Source organism: Medicago sativa, chromosome 8 (genome assembly GCF_051527215.1).
Source record: "Medicago sativa cultivar Bolivia chromosome 8, Bolivia_mono, whole genome shotgun sequence".
NCBI classification, from domain to species: domain Eukaryota; kingdom Viridiplantae; phylum Streptophyta; class Magnoliopsida; order Fabales; family Fabaceae; genus Medicago; species Medicago sativa.
In genome coordinates this window covers 65,281,920-65,294,007 of record NC_140756.1, presented here as the reverse complement: position 1 = coordinate 65,294,007, position 12,088 = coordinate 65,281,920, and the positions used below count along the sequence as shown (strand labels likewise).

Genomic DNA, 12,088 nt, shown 5'->3' with positions numbered 1-12,088 from the left:
ATACTTTCTTAGCAAATCAATTGTTGACAAATTCTGTACTTGTATTTATACGTTCTTAGCAAATCAACTGTTGACAAATTCAAACTTTAGGTTAATTTCTTTCTTAACCCTTCCATTTGTTGGGTAATGATTGGGACAAAGATAGTCGTGTTAGACTAAGAGCAAATACACAAGTAAATTAGATATCAAATCTTTATTATTGTAAGACATTAAGCATATGGATATCGTGATTTATTTCTATCGAATATGAGACTTCTAATTCACATTTGACACATCATCCATCTCTACTTGAAGTAAGTTATCCATTCATATGTGTATGCAACCCCTCAAGTAGAAGTTTTCTTCCGCATACACGTGCACCATTGTTTGCACTCATCTCAAATCATCAGTTTTGATAGCACTGCTAATTCATAAGGAGAGATACGGTATCATCATGTTGCTCTTTTTGAGCAACCAACAAGTAGAATTGAACATCACATTCACCAAAAAATATTAAGATATTAGATATATGGTTCTTCCTAACTTATATGATGCCTAACATTCACTTTTCCTCCAATGTGAAACTCTTACTCTCACTTGATATACCAACATTATACCACTCTAGGGTCTTGAGGGGGCTCATGGATTATCATATTGGCCAAAAAAAAGCAAACACACAAGAGAGTTGGACATCCCTTGTTCACTTGAAACCTAAAAGCATTAGGTAAAAACAAACACCTGTGTAGAGTTCTTTTTGTTTCTCTTTTGTTAGATTTTCTCATTTATATATTGTTCAATATTCAATTTTTCGGTAACGTGAGACTTTTGCATTACCCACACTTGACACACAAGCACAATTCTCATAAAAAAAATATTTTTGGTAATTCTGAATTAAGTCGGAATGTTGTTGGAGTCAAGTTGGTCCAATAACAATAGAATGAAGAGTTGTAACTTGTAATTTTGGTCCCTTAAAAAACTTGGAGTTAGTATTAGTCCCTAAGAAAGAAAACAAGCATTTTCAGCCCCTTCCACCAATAAACATAGCCATGTTAAATCTTGTGTAAAAAAAATCCAATAGATTTCTTCTCGTTTTTAAACCATGGTCGACTTTTGTGGCGCTCCAACAAAAAAATTTAAAAATTTGCCTCAAAAACGATATTTAGGTCTTTACAATCATTATTGTTGGTGACAATTTGCTCCAAAAGAATTTTATAATTCAAAAATAAGTAAAATTGAATATCGCTCATTCCTCCTTTCCACTTTCTTATTTCTTCATAAAACAATCAAAATTACAATTTGTTGATTTCTAACTTTAAAGACCAAATTGATACTTTCACTTTTTGTGGAGGATTAAAAATAATTTTTTTGCAATATGTAAAATACTTACAATCCTAAATTTTTGCAATTACCTTCTTTTGACTACAATCTTATGTTAGTATGTACTCCCTCCGTTTCAAAATGAGTGTCGTTTTAGGTGTTTACACACATATTAAGAAATGCAATGATTAAGAGAAAGAGAATGGTTATTTTACCAAATTATCCTTATTAACTATTGGTTAGTTTTAAAAGTAATACTTTGGAAGTAGTGTGCAGAGTATTAATTGGAGGGTACAATTGAAAAGAAAAAGTTATTATTGCATTGGAAACTGAAAGCGACACTCATTTTGAAACAATTTTTTTTGGCTAAAGCGACACTCATTTTGAAACGGAGGGAGTAATTAAATTTGTCAAAGGAAGCTAGTGCACTAGGACATGTCAAATGCAGCACTCAACTCATTATTTCTTTTTATTCAAAACCCAGCTCAACTCATTACTTCTACTTTGTCTGTTCTGTTATGATAATTTCTATTTGTGTGGTCAACAAGTAGCTTGTTTGGCTCCTTACTTGTATTATACTTCCTTAGCAAATCAATTGTTGACAAACTCCTTGTATTTATACTTTCTTAGCAAATCAACTGTTGACAAATTCAAACTTTTGGTTAATTTTGTTTAATTTCTTTCTTAACCCTTCCATTTGTTGGATCATGGAGACAGAGATACATTAGACTTAGAGCAAATACACAAGTAAATTAGATATTAAATTTTTATTCAAAATCTTAAAATATTGAGTATATGTATCTCTTTATTCATATGTTGCTTAACATTCATTTTTCTATCGAACGTAAGACCTCTAATTCGTATTTGACACTTCATCAATCTCTCCTTCAAGTATGAGTTCATCCATTCATTAGATTATTCAATCCCTCTAGCAGAAGGTTTATTCCACATGCACTTGCACTTGCACCACCGTTGGCACTCATCTTAAGTCGTTAGCTCTGATTGCAATGTTGGGTCATAAGGAAAGTACGAGGATTATCATGTTGCACTTTTTGAGCAACCAACAACTGGAATTGAACATCACATCTTCATCCAAAATCTTAAGATATTAGGCATATGGATCTCTTGACTTATTTGATGTTTAACATTCATTTTTTTCTTCAATGTGGAACTCTTACTCTCACTTGAAATACCAACATTTTACCACTCTAGAGTCTTGAGGGGGTTCAGGGATCATGTTGGCCTAAAAGCAATCTCACAGATGGGTTAGACATCATGTCTTCATTTAAAATACTAAGACATTAAGTATATGAGTCATCCCACTTATACGTTATTCAACATCTATTTTCCAATCAATGTGTGACTTTTCCATTATCTACACTTGACACATCAACACCATTAAAATATATGGTAATTCAGAATTCGGTCAGGATGTTGTTGGAAGTCCAATAGCAATTGAGTGATGACCTATAATGTTGATCCCTTAAAAAACTGTGGAGTTTGTATTAGTCCTTAAGGAGAAGAAAAAGAACAATTTGTAGCCCCTTCCACAAATTAACGTAGCCATGTTTGTCCTTATGTAAAAAAACAAATGAGTTTTCTCATTTTTAAATCGTCATTTTATGGTGCTACAACTGTCATACAATAGTCCACGTGTATTTTATAGGAAAATCAAAGATATTTAGGTCTCTACAACAATTATTTTTTTTAGGAAAATTTGCCCCCAAAAGAATTTTGTAATTCAAAAATCAGTAATTCAAAAGATATTTAGGTCTCCTTCCTTTCTATTTTCTTCTTATTTCTTCATAAAATAATCAAAATTACAATTTGTCGATTTTTAACTTTAAGAGACCAAACTGATATTTTCATTTTTTATGGAGAACTAAATTGATGCTTTCACTTTTTGTGGAGGATTAAATTTTTTTTTTTTTTTGCAATACGTAAAATACTTACAATCCTAAAAAATTTGCAATTATCTTCTTTTGACTACATTCTTATGTTAGTGTGAATTAAATTTGTCAAAGGCAGCTAGTGCACTAGGACATGTCAAATGCAGCCAACTCATTATTTCTTTTTATTCAACACCCAGCTCAACTCATTACTTAATTAATCCTCAATTGTTAAATAATTGTTGTGTAGAAGTTTTGCATTTTAGATTTCACACTAACGCAAAAAAGGGAAAAGGAACATATAGAAAATTCTTTTCAAAAATTGCAACACCAATTGGTGGCTGATGCCTAGGTTTTTTTTTTTCAACCGCAATTATTGATCACATATGAATCCACGTTGTCTGTACATAATCTTCTCCAAATCATTACAAACTTAAGTATCAAGTCTAGAAGCATTATTAAATAAGAAAGAATGTGGAAAAAGAGAGAACAAGAAAGATTAAGCCATATGTGTGAAGATTCAGTAGGTTGCCATGATAGCTGTTGAATTCTAATATGATAAGATAAATTAAAAAAGACTAGTTTGACAATTAGAACTTAGAAGCATAGCTGTATGGGTTTCGGTATCAAACCACCATATTTATGCATGTTTGAATTTCATTTCAATGTAGTACAAAAAGAAGGTAATGTTCTTGACCAAAAAAAATAAGGTAATGTTATTTTTATTTTTTTATGGATTTTCAATCTAAGGTATGATTTTATAGCATTTTTTTTTTATCGTTTAGGATATTTGTTGTTATAATCAAAAAGTTGCATTATAAATGTTAGAGACAGAGTGATCTCCAAATTTGACCTCTCTAATATTTAGAGGTAATTTTCGTATTTTTTTTTTTTTTGAAGGAAGGTAATTTTCGTATTGTTTTATTAAAACAAATTCCTAGAAGTATTAGTATTAATTTATCATTGTCAGGTACGGACCGTCAAAAAATACAATGAATGTTTATTATTTCTTCAAGTGGCTAAAAAATTTAGGGTTAACTAAAAATGTGAGTGATTTTTTTTTGGTAGATATACGAAATGGTAAAGCTATTATAAACTCACACACACAAGTGGAGGTAGTGGGATTTGAACCCCGATCATGGCATCCGGCCTAACAATTGAAGATAGGACTAAAGCTGAACAAAATTTATACAACAGCTAAAAATGTATTTAATCTAAAAACATTGAAGAATAAAAACTATTTGAACCAGTGAATTTTTATTATTTGACTAAATGGACTAATGAATACAACATTCTTTTTAAGGGAGGACTAGTGAAATATAACATATAGTATACTAAATTTTTTTTTTTTTTTAACAAATCAAAATGGAATATATTACTCAAAATCAGAGTGATTCACCCTGCACAAGTTGTGCTAAAAAGATGAATCACCTAACATCTGTTACAACATAACGACACCTAAAAAAGATGCCACCACCTAAACAACCTCCACCTCCTAACTAAGCGACCCCAACCACACCTTGATAAAGCTCCCATCCGCATTGCGTTTCGACACCAGATCCATGACCACCCATCCAAACAACACCAAGACAACCCCTACCTACACCCACGCAAACCGAACCACCACCACCACCACCATCTCAACCGAAACCACCACCACCACCACCATAATCTCAACTGAACCACCACCACCAGCATAAAACTACCCCGCCAAACCGCCTCGCCAAGACACCTGCAACAACAAAAACATATATCCAGATCGTATATAGTCGGCCGCCGGTAACAAATGGGAAGGCGTCCATCGGGGTAAACAACCATCAAACCACACATCCACCTCCAACCGGTCCACGCGACACACCACTGCAGCATCTCCCTACAAAAGCCTCCCACCAAGCCACCACCATCTCAACCGAAACCACCACCACCACCACCATAATCTCAACTGAACCACCACCACCAGCATAAAACTACCCTGCCAAACCGCCTCACCAAGAAACCTGCAGAAAACAAAAACATCTATCCAGATCGTATATAGTCGGCCGCCAGTAACAAATGGGAAAGCGTCCATCGGAGTAAACAACCATCAAACCACACATCCACCTCCAACCGGTCCACGCGACACACCACTGCAGCATCTTCCTACAAAAGCCTCCCACCAAGCCTTCACCACATCACTGCCATAACACCCTCACCACCTCTAAACTCGGCTAGCAGCACCCAACAACCCAAAAACGCTGAACATCACCACCTCTTCACAACCACAAAACCACAACCGTTGAACCGCACCACCACCACCATACCAAAATTCCATCTGAACCACCACCACTTCATAAACCGTGAACAGTAACACCAACACCACAACCACCAAAAAAGCGTGAACAGCAACAGAGAGAGGTCTCGACACAGCAGCGAGACCCTCATAGGAGGTGGATGAAGGTGGTGCAGCCGCAAGAGGTCGCCGGCTGTCTTCTCACCACCACACAAGACCAACGTGACGTCGAAAAACAAAAGGATGACTGAACTGAACACAAGAGCTAGGATGAAAAGGGAGAAAAGGAAAAGAGATTGAACATTGAAGATATGAAAAAAGCCACCGCAGATCTGAACCGGCAACCAAGCAGACGCCGCCGTAGCCACCGACAACAGATATGCACAGGACTCCGGTGATGTGGAGAAACTGTTGAAGTATCCCGTCACACCACCAAACACTTAGATCTACATGGTGGCTGCAATTTTTTGGATATGAGGGTAAAGGTTCGAGAGTGGGAGTGAAGGTTTAAAATCCCGTAACCCTGTTTATTCCTTAATAGCTTTTTTTTTCCCTAATCGTAAAAAGAAAAAAGCATCTATAGTATACTAAAATTTAACATTACGAAATAACAATAGTCGGTTAATTGAAAAAAGCATCAACCACAGCAGACATTTGATTTTTTCATATTGTTTTGGTTAATTGAAAAAATAACACCACAACTACATTTGTTAGCTCAAGATTTTTGCGCTTGGAAAAGCTTACCGTTTCTCTTGATAACCATTCAGGTCATTTGGTTCCTGCCATGCTCAAGTTCTGAAAATTTCTCAATGCAACCTATCATGTAAATTTCAATTTGTTTTATCTTGATCCTTACAAGAGAGATTGCTTCTATGGCTGGTTCCGTATTCTTTAGCTTCGACGATTGGTTGATGAGATATGAATGATGATGCCTCCACCATCACCACAGATGATGATGCTGGTCACAGTTCTATCTTTCTCCCTTTTTCTCTTCAAAAGAAAAAGGAGATGTTGTGTGTTGTTGATTGAATGGTAACTATCGTTTTGTGCTATGTCTCACACCTCGGGCCTTAATTAAGAGTATATATATAATCCTTATCTTGTCAAGCTTCATTAGGAGGTACCAGTAGCAGAGGAGAGAATTCACGACGAATTATAGCAAATATTATTTCGAAAAAGCCATATTATTGGTGCAACCACAAGGTTGTTATTTGAAGATCGATTCATAAACGGAAATTATTTGTTATTTGAAGAGTTAATAACTTAATATGGTTGGTGTGTACGAATTACAAGAACAATGAATTCATATGGAGAGTGACACCTAAGATTTTGAGTGATATATTCACCTATTGGCAGGAACATTCTTTGACTAAGCAGAAACCCTCTACTCCTTTTGCTCACAACTCCGTTATGGTTTTTGTGCACTAACATGAATCGTTTTAAACTCTGATTCACAGTCCTTGTGAGTTCCTTCACCTGTCTATCAACTGTCACTTCTATCCATCTTTGCTTCAATCTGAAAATTGAAAAGAAACAACAACAAATGAAATCACAAATGTATAACGACATGATTTTACAGTAGAGCCTAAATTGCATAAGATCAAAGATGTTGTGCATATATGATATATTGTGACAATGAAGATGGTTTCCTTCCACTAACCAACTCAGCATCAGGAAACATGTGTTTCAACAAATGCACCAGTTATTTTCTTTCCATTCATTGGAAGTGTAGCTGCAAACGTTCAAATGTTTCCTAACTCTCCTCCAATCACTACTTCTTTTGTTGAAAGATTCAGCTTCGTTATTAATATTGAGAATATCCTCATTGTTATCATCATCCTCGTCGTCTCGGATGGCTGCAGTTGGAAATTTATCAGATACTGATGTTCTTTATTGAGACGAGAGGTTTTCATTATAGTGAAGCAAGTTAATCAGGAGGATTACTTTATTCTAGAAGCTCCCGCAGAGAAGAATATCAGCTTCATCAAACACCTGCCGATTAGCACCCCAAATAGAAGAATAGAAACAAAATCAGTTACTCCCTACGTCCCAAATTATAAGATACTTTAGGGACTAAACTGATAGATTTCATATACTTTAAAACTAATTATATTTATATAATTTAGAGACTAAATTCGAAAGTGAGTGATAGTTTAGGGACTGAATTGATGTTTATTTCTGTTTAAAAAATTGAGTTCGTCTGATGTTCTCCTTAATACCACATTCACATGACTAATTTGGAGAATATCAGAATTGATATCTTCAAGGATACTGAAGAGCACATTGCCACCATTGGGAGCGAACTAAAAGACGTAGTTGTGCAAACCGTAGAAATGAAGCCCATATGAGATGACAGGGGTTTCTCCCACTATGTTGGTTTGTTCAAGTCGAGAACTACCTATGAAATGGAGGTATTTCAAATGCATAAAATTTATAAGAACGGCCAATGAAGTTTATGTACCGATATGACTGGACAAGACTAAACCCAACCCGACCACAAGCCCTACCATACCAAAATTGTGTACAATTCACAAGATAGGTTCGCCATTCATAACTCAGCAGTTAGCACACAAAGCATAATAAGTTCAAACACAATGGACAAGAGGGACCAAATTCTCTTGTTGGAGCAGATTCAGCTCGGTAGAGCTAGGGTTCAGCTCATCAAAGTTGGCTTCATTCTCCTTGTTGGCCTTGCAAACTTGCAATGATAGGTTTTTTCATATTTTTGGGCTCACGACTTTGTTTATGTTGAGACTCAATACAACAACACTTGCATTGTTTACCTCCTTAACAAATAGGATCATGTTGAGATGTTAGATGCATTTGTGGAGCTGAGCGCTAAAACTGTAAGGTTCAATAATATCTTTGTGAACCATGGAGTGTGTCCAAAGAGGCATCACAGGTGTAATATGTTTAAGGATTAATAAACTTTGGACTACAATAAATTTGTTGTTAAGAGTAATATTGTAACTTCTATTGTAAACGGAATCAAGGACCTCATTATAATAGATTGTATTATTTGCACTCAACTGAAAAGTCTTAAAACTCAAGTAAAATTTATTTCACTAAGATCTTAATTGAACCAGTTAACACTGTTTCATCCTACAACACATACAAATGATATATTATAATCTTTATAAGAGGAAACAAGAAAACTATTTCTAAACAGATCAAAATCAAATACCTATCATACCATGTCAAATTTTAAAAGATATTATGAATTAACTAATGATAAAAATAAAAAAAAAATAAAAAAAAACTCCTAAATAGGAGATATTTTCCATGGATTTGTATCTTGTGCACCGGTTCAAATTGGTGTATTGATGCATCATCAGTTTATGTGATTAGAGTTAACTTTTTTAAAAGATGTTATTACTCACAAGTAGAAAAATAAAAAATAAAAAACACAAAACAGCAAACCCTCTTCATCTTTTACGGGAAATTAACCCTTGTTCATCTCCCTCTTCATCTCTTTCTTTATTTCATATGTTCTTGTTCCAACCCAACCCATCTCAAACCCTCTCTTTCTTATTCTTCTTCAATATAAAACCCCAAATTAAATTGAAACTCTCCAATCAATTGAAACCCCAATTTAAACATTAAGATATGAAGTTTCTGAGAAACAAATTCGATTTAAAGTTGAAAAAGAATTTTTTTTTTTTTTTTGAGGAAACACAAATTGTCATTCTCATCTCCTGAACAAAGATTAAAAACACTTTTCTTCATAAACACATTCACCATTTTTCTTAATTTTCCAGAAACCTAAATATAAACTCATTCAATGTTTTACAAGAAAAATCAATAGAAAAAAAAAAACCATTTCGAATTTTAGGGTTTCGAATTTTTCTCCTTCTTCATCTTCCATAAACCTAAACACACATATGGATTGTGCGTGTATGAATATCCATTTGCAATTTTAGGGTTTCGAATTTTTCCCCTTCTTCATTCGAATCTGGGTTGTGAGTAAAAAATGTTGGTTGTTGAGTGTTTTGTTCGTTGGTGTTTGACGGTGGTTTGTGGATGGTACGGCGGCGGTGAGGTCGGTTCCGGTTGGAACCTCGCGTGCCACTAAGTGGGCTTCAAGGAGTTTTGGCTAAAGGAGGGGTGAAGAGAAGCAGAGGGAGAAGATGAAGATCAGAGGGAGAGAGTGGGAGAAGATGAAGATCAAGAGAGAGGGAGAGAGATTATAGGAATGAGAGATTAAAAAACGTTTTTATTTTTTAGGGCAAATTACACTTACCTCCCTTGAGGTCTTCTTAAATAACACTAACATCCCCTCTAGTTTTTAACTAAACACTTACCTCCCTTAATTTTTATTTAAATCTACAAACACCTCCCCTATGATGGAACACCGTTAGTTCTCTGTTAAGTAAGGTTCTTTCTCTGCCGAAAAAACTACTCCCCCTACCATTCATCTTTGCTTCAACGAACTTCTTTATACTCACACATGCTTTATACTATTTAGTGAAAAATGGATTAATGGAAGGATTAAAGGAAATATTTAAAAAAAAATATGGAAAAGTAATAACAATGATTATCTTCTATCTAGTGAAAAAAAAAAAGGCTAAATGGAAAGACCTGAGATAAAACCTTAACTTTTGAGGCGTGAAGTTTGATGTCTAAACATAATAAATATTCAATTTTTGGATGAAGGAAGTGATTTTAATTCACATCAGCATAATAAAGTTGGATGAATTGCTTAATGTTGCTTTTGCAGAATTGGAGAAGGAAGTGAATTGATAGAAACTGAAATTCTAGGTTAAAAAACTAGATAAACCAAATTCAAGAGGATGAAGAATAAGTAAGTGCAGAAATCGATTGAAAATATGAACTCATTAGTAGCATATATTGTTGAAATCAAGGCTGCATATGTAAAATCAAGAGAAATTTGCTAATTGGAAATCTTAGAAGAAGAAGAGGGTGTGAATTGAAGGAAGGTGTGAAATCAATGTGAATTGATTTCAATCGACGTTTGAAAACTGTTTAATTAAGGATATATACAAAAAAAATTAGGTTTAGTAGTAAGGTTTGATGAACATAGTGTGATCGATTGAGGGAAACGTTATCAATCTCTAATAACATTCTTGTAGTGTTTTAATTATCAGTGAGTTAACCACCCCAGGTAGTGGTAGCAAAATTGGTAGCTAATCTCTAAAATTCTTGTCCTATGTCTAACGGAAAGCTAACAGTGTTACAATAGAAGGGAGGTTAGTGTTTAGTTTAAAATTAGAGGGGAGGTTAGTGTTATTTAAGAAGACCTCAAGGGAGGTGAGTGTAATTTTCCCTATTTTTTAATATACTAGTCTAAATACCCGGCGTTGCCCGGGTTAATTATTAGGCTAAAGTGCACTTTTCCCCCCTTAACTTTCAAAAACTTGCAATTTTTGCCCCCTAAGTATGAAAACTACAATTTTGGCCCCCTAAGTTTTAGCCCCATTGCAAATTTGGTCCTTTGCCAATTTTGACCGGTCAACGCCTATGTGGCACGCCACGTGTGTAATTATTTAATTAAAAAATTAAAAAAAACCATATAATCATTTTTTAAATTAAATAAATGAAAAATGAAATTAAAAAAATTTAAAAAATCAGGAAAAAAAAAAATCAAATCCCTCAATTTTTTATTTTTTCTTCTTCTTCATCTCTTCCTCTCAAAACACCCACCGTCACTCTCCGACCACCACCGCCGGTGACACCTCCTCCTTCTTATTCAACAATGCCTCCACTGCAGACAAGATCATCCTCTGTAGACAGTAATTAGACAAGTTATAAGGGTGATATTGTTAGAACCCAAACATGTCCACACTGTAGACAGTAAACTCCTGCCACTGCAATAATCTGCCCATGGATCTTGAATTGCCGAGGCGTTATCATGATTTATTTTTATGAACAAGCACAAATTCTTTTCAACCATGGGCAGATTTATTTTTTAGAACAGCAACAACATGAACTCACATGAACACAAACACCATTTTTTTCTCACAATAATCAATTTCGAAAATCATCATATACAAAACCAAATCAGCTTTTTTCGAATTCATTCAAGGACAGCCACAACACACAAATTAAGCCGGTTAAATCCAAACCACAAGCTGACGACGGATTCATAGAAGAAATCCGAACCAGCAGCAATCAAAGAAGAAAAACGAAGGTGTAGAATCGATTGTGAAAGAGTGTAAAATTTGGTTTTGATAAAATTAGAGGAAAACAATTTGGTAAGCAAAATGAGTAAGAACCAACTTACGTCAACAAGGAAATGAGACAACAACAATGACAACTCCAATTACATCGACACGGCAACAAAAGGACTCCGTAGTGATGCTTTGAGTGTTTCTCAATTCCAACGGTATCAAACCAAAAGGAAAGAGTTAAGGGATGAAAATGGAAGAAAACAAATGAATATTCACAGCAACTAAAGTTGCTTACCGTGACTGAGAAGTTTTCCGTCGCGGTTGTGGCGATTACCGGCACGGTGGTCGTCGGCGAAAGTTCTCTGATCATGAAATAAATTGAGGGGTTTTGAAGAGGGAGAAGAGATGAGTTCAATGGTGATATTTTTTTAGCCAACGGAGGCCGGAGTAGGGCGGCACATCGCCTGGAATGGTGGACGGTTGTGTGTTTTCGGAGAAGAAGAGAA

The 12,088-nt window shown here is 35.0% G+C and overlaps 1 long non-coding RNA gene across 2 annotated transcripts; it reads right to left on the bottom strand.

The window, feature by feature from the left end:
• Positions 1-5,200: 5,200 nt before the first annotated feature.
• Positions 5,201-12,088, bottom strand: LOC146900555 (uncharacterized). 2 transcript variants are annotated; one of them, XR_015021051.1, is made up of 5 exons: positions 11,696-12,088; positions 11,116-11,195; positions 7,399-7,446; positions 7,115-7,310; positions 5,201-6,970 (listed from the first exon to the last, which is right to left on the bottom strand). It is a non-coding gene; the product is annotated as an uncharacterized LOC146900555 (long non-coding RNA). The 2 variants fall into 2 exon arrangements; XR_015021050.1 differs by having other exon boundaries at positions 7,115-7,446.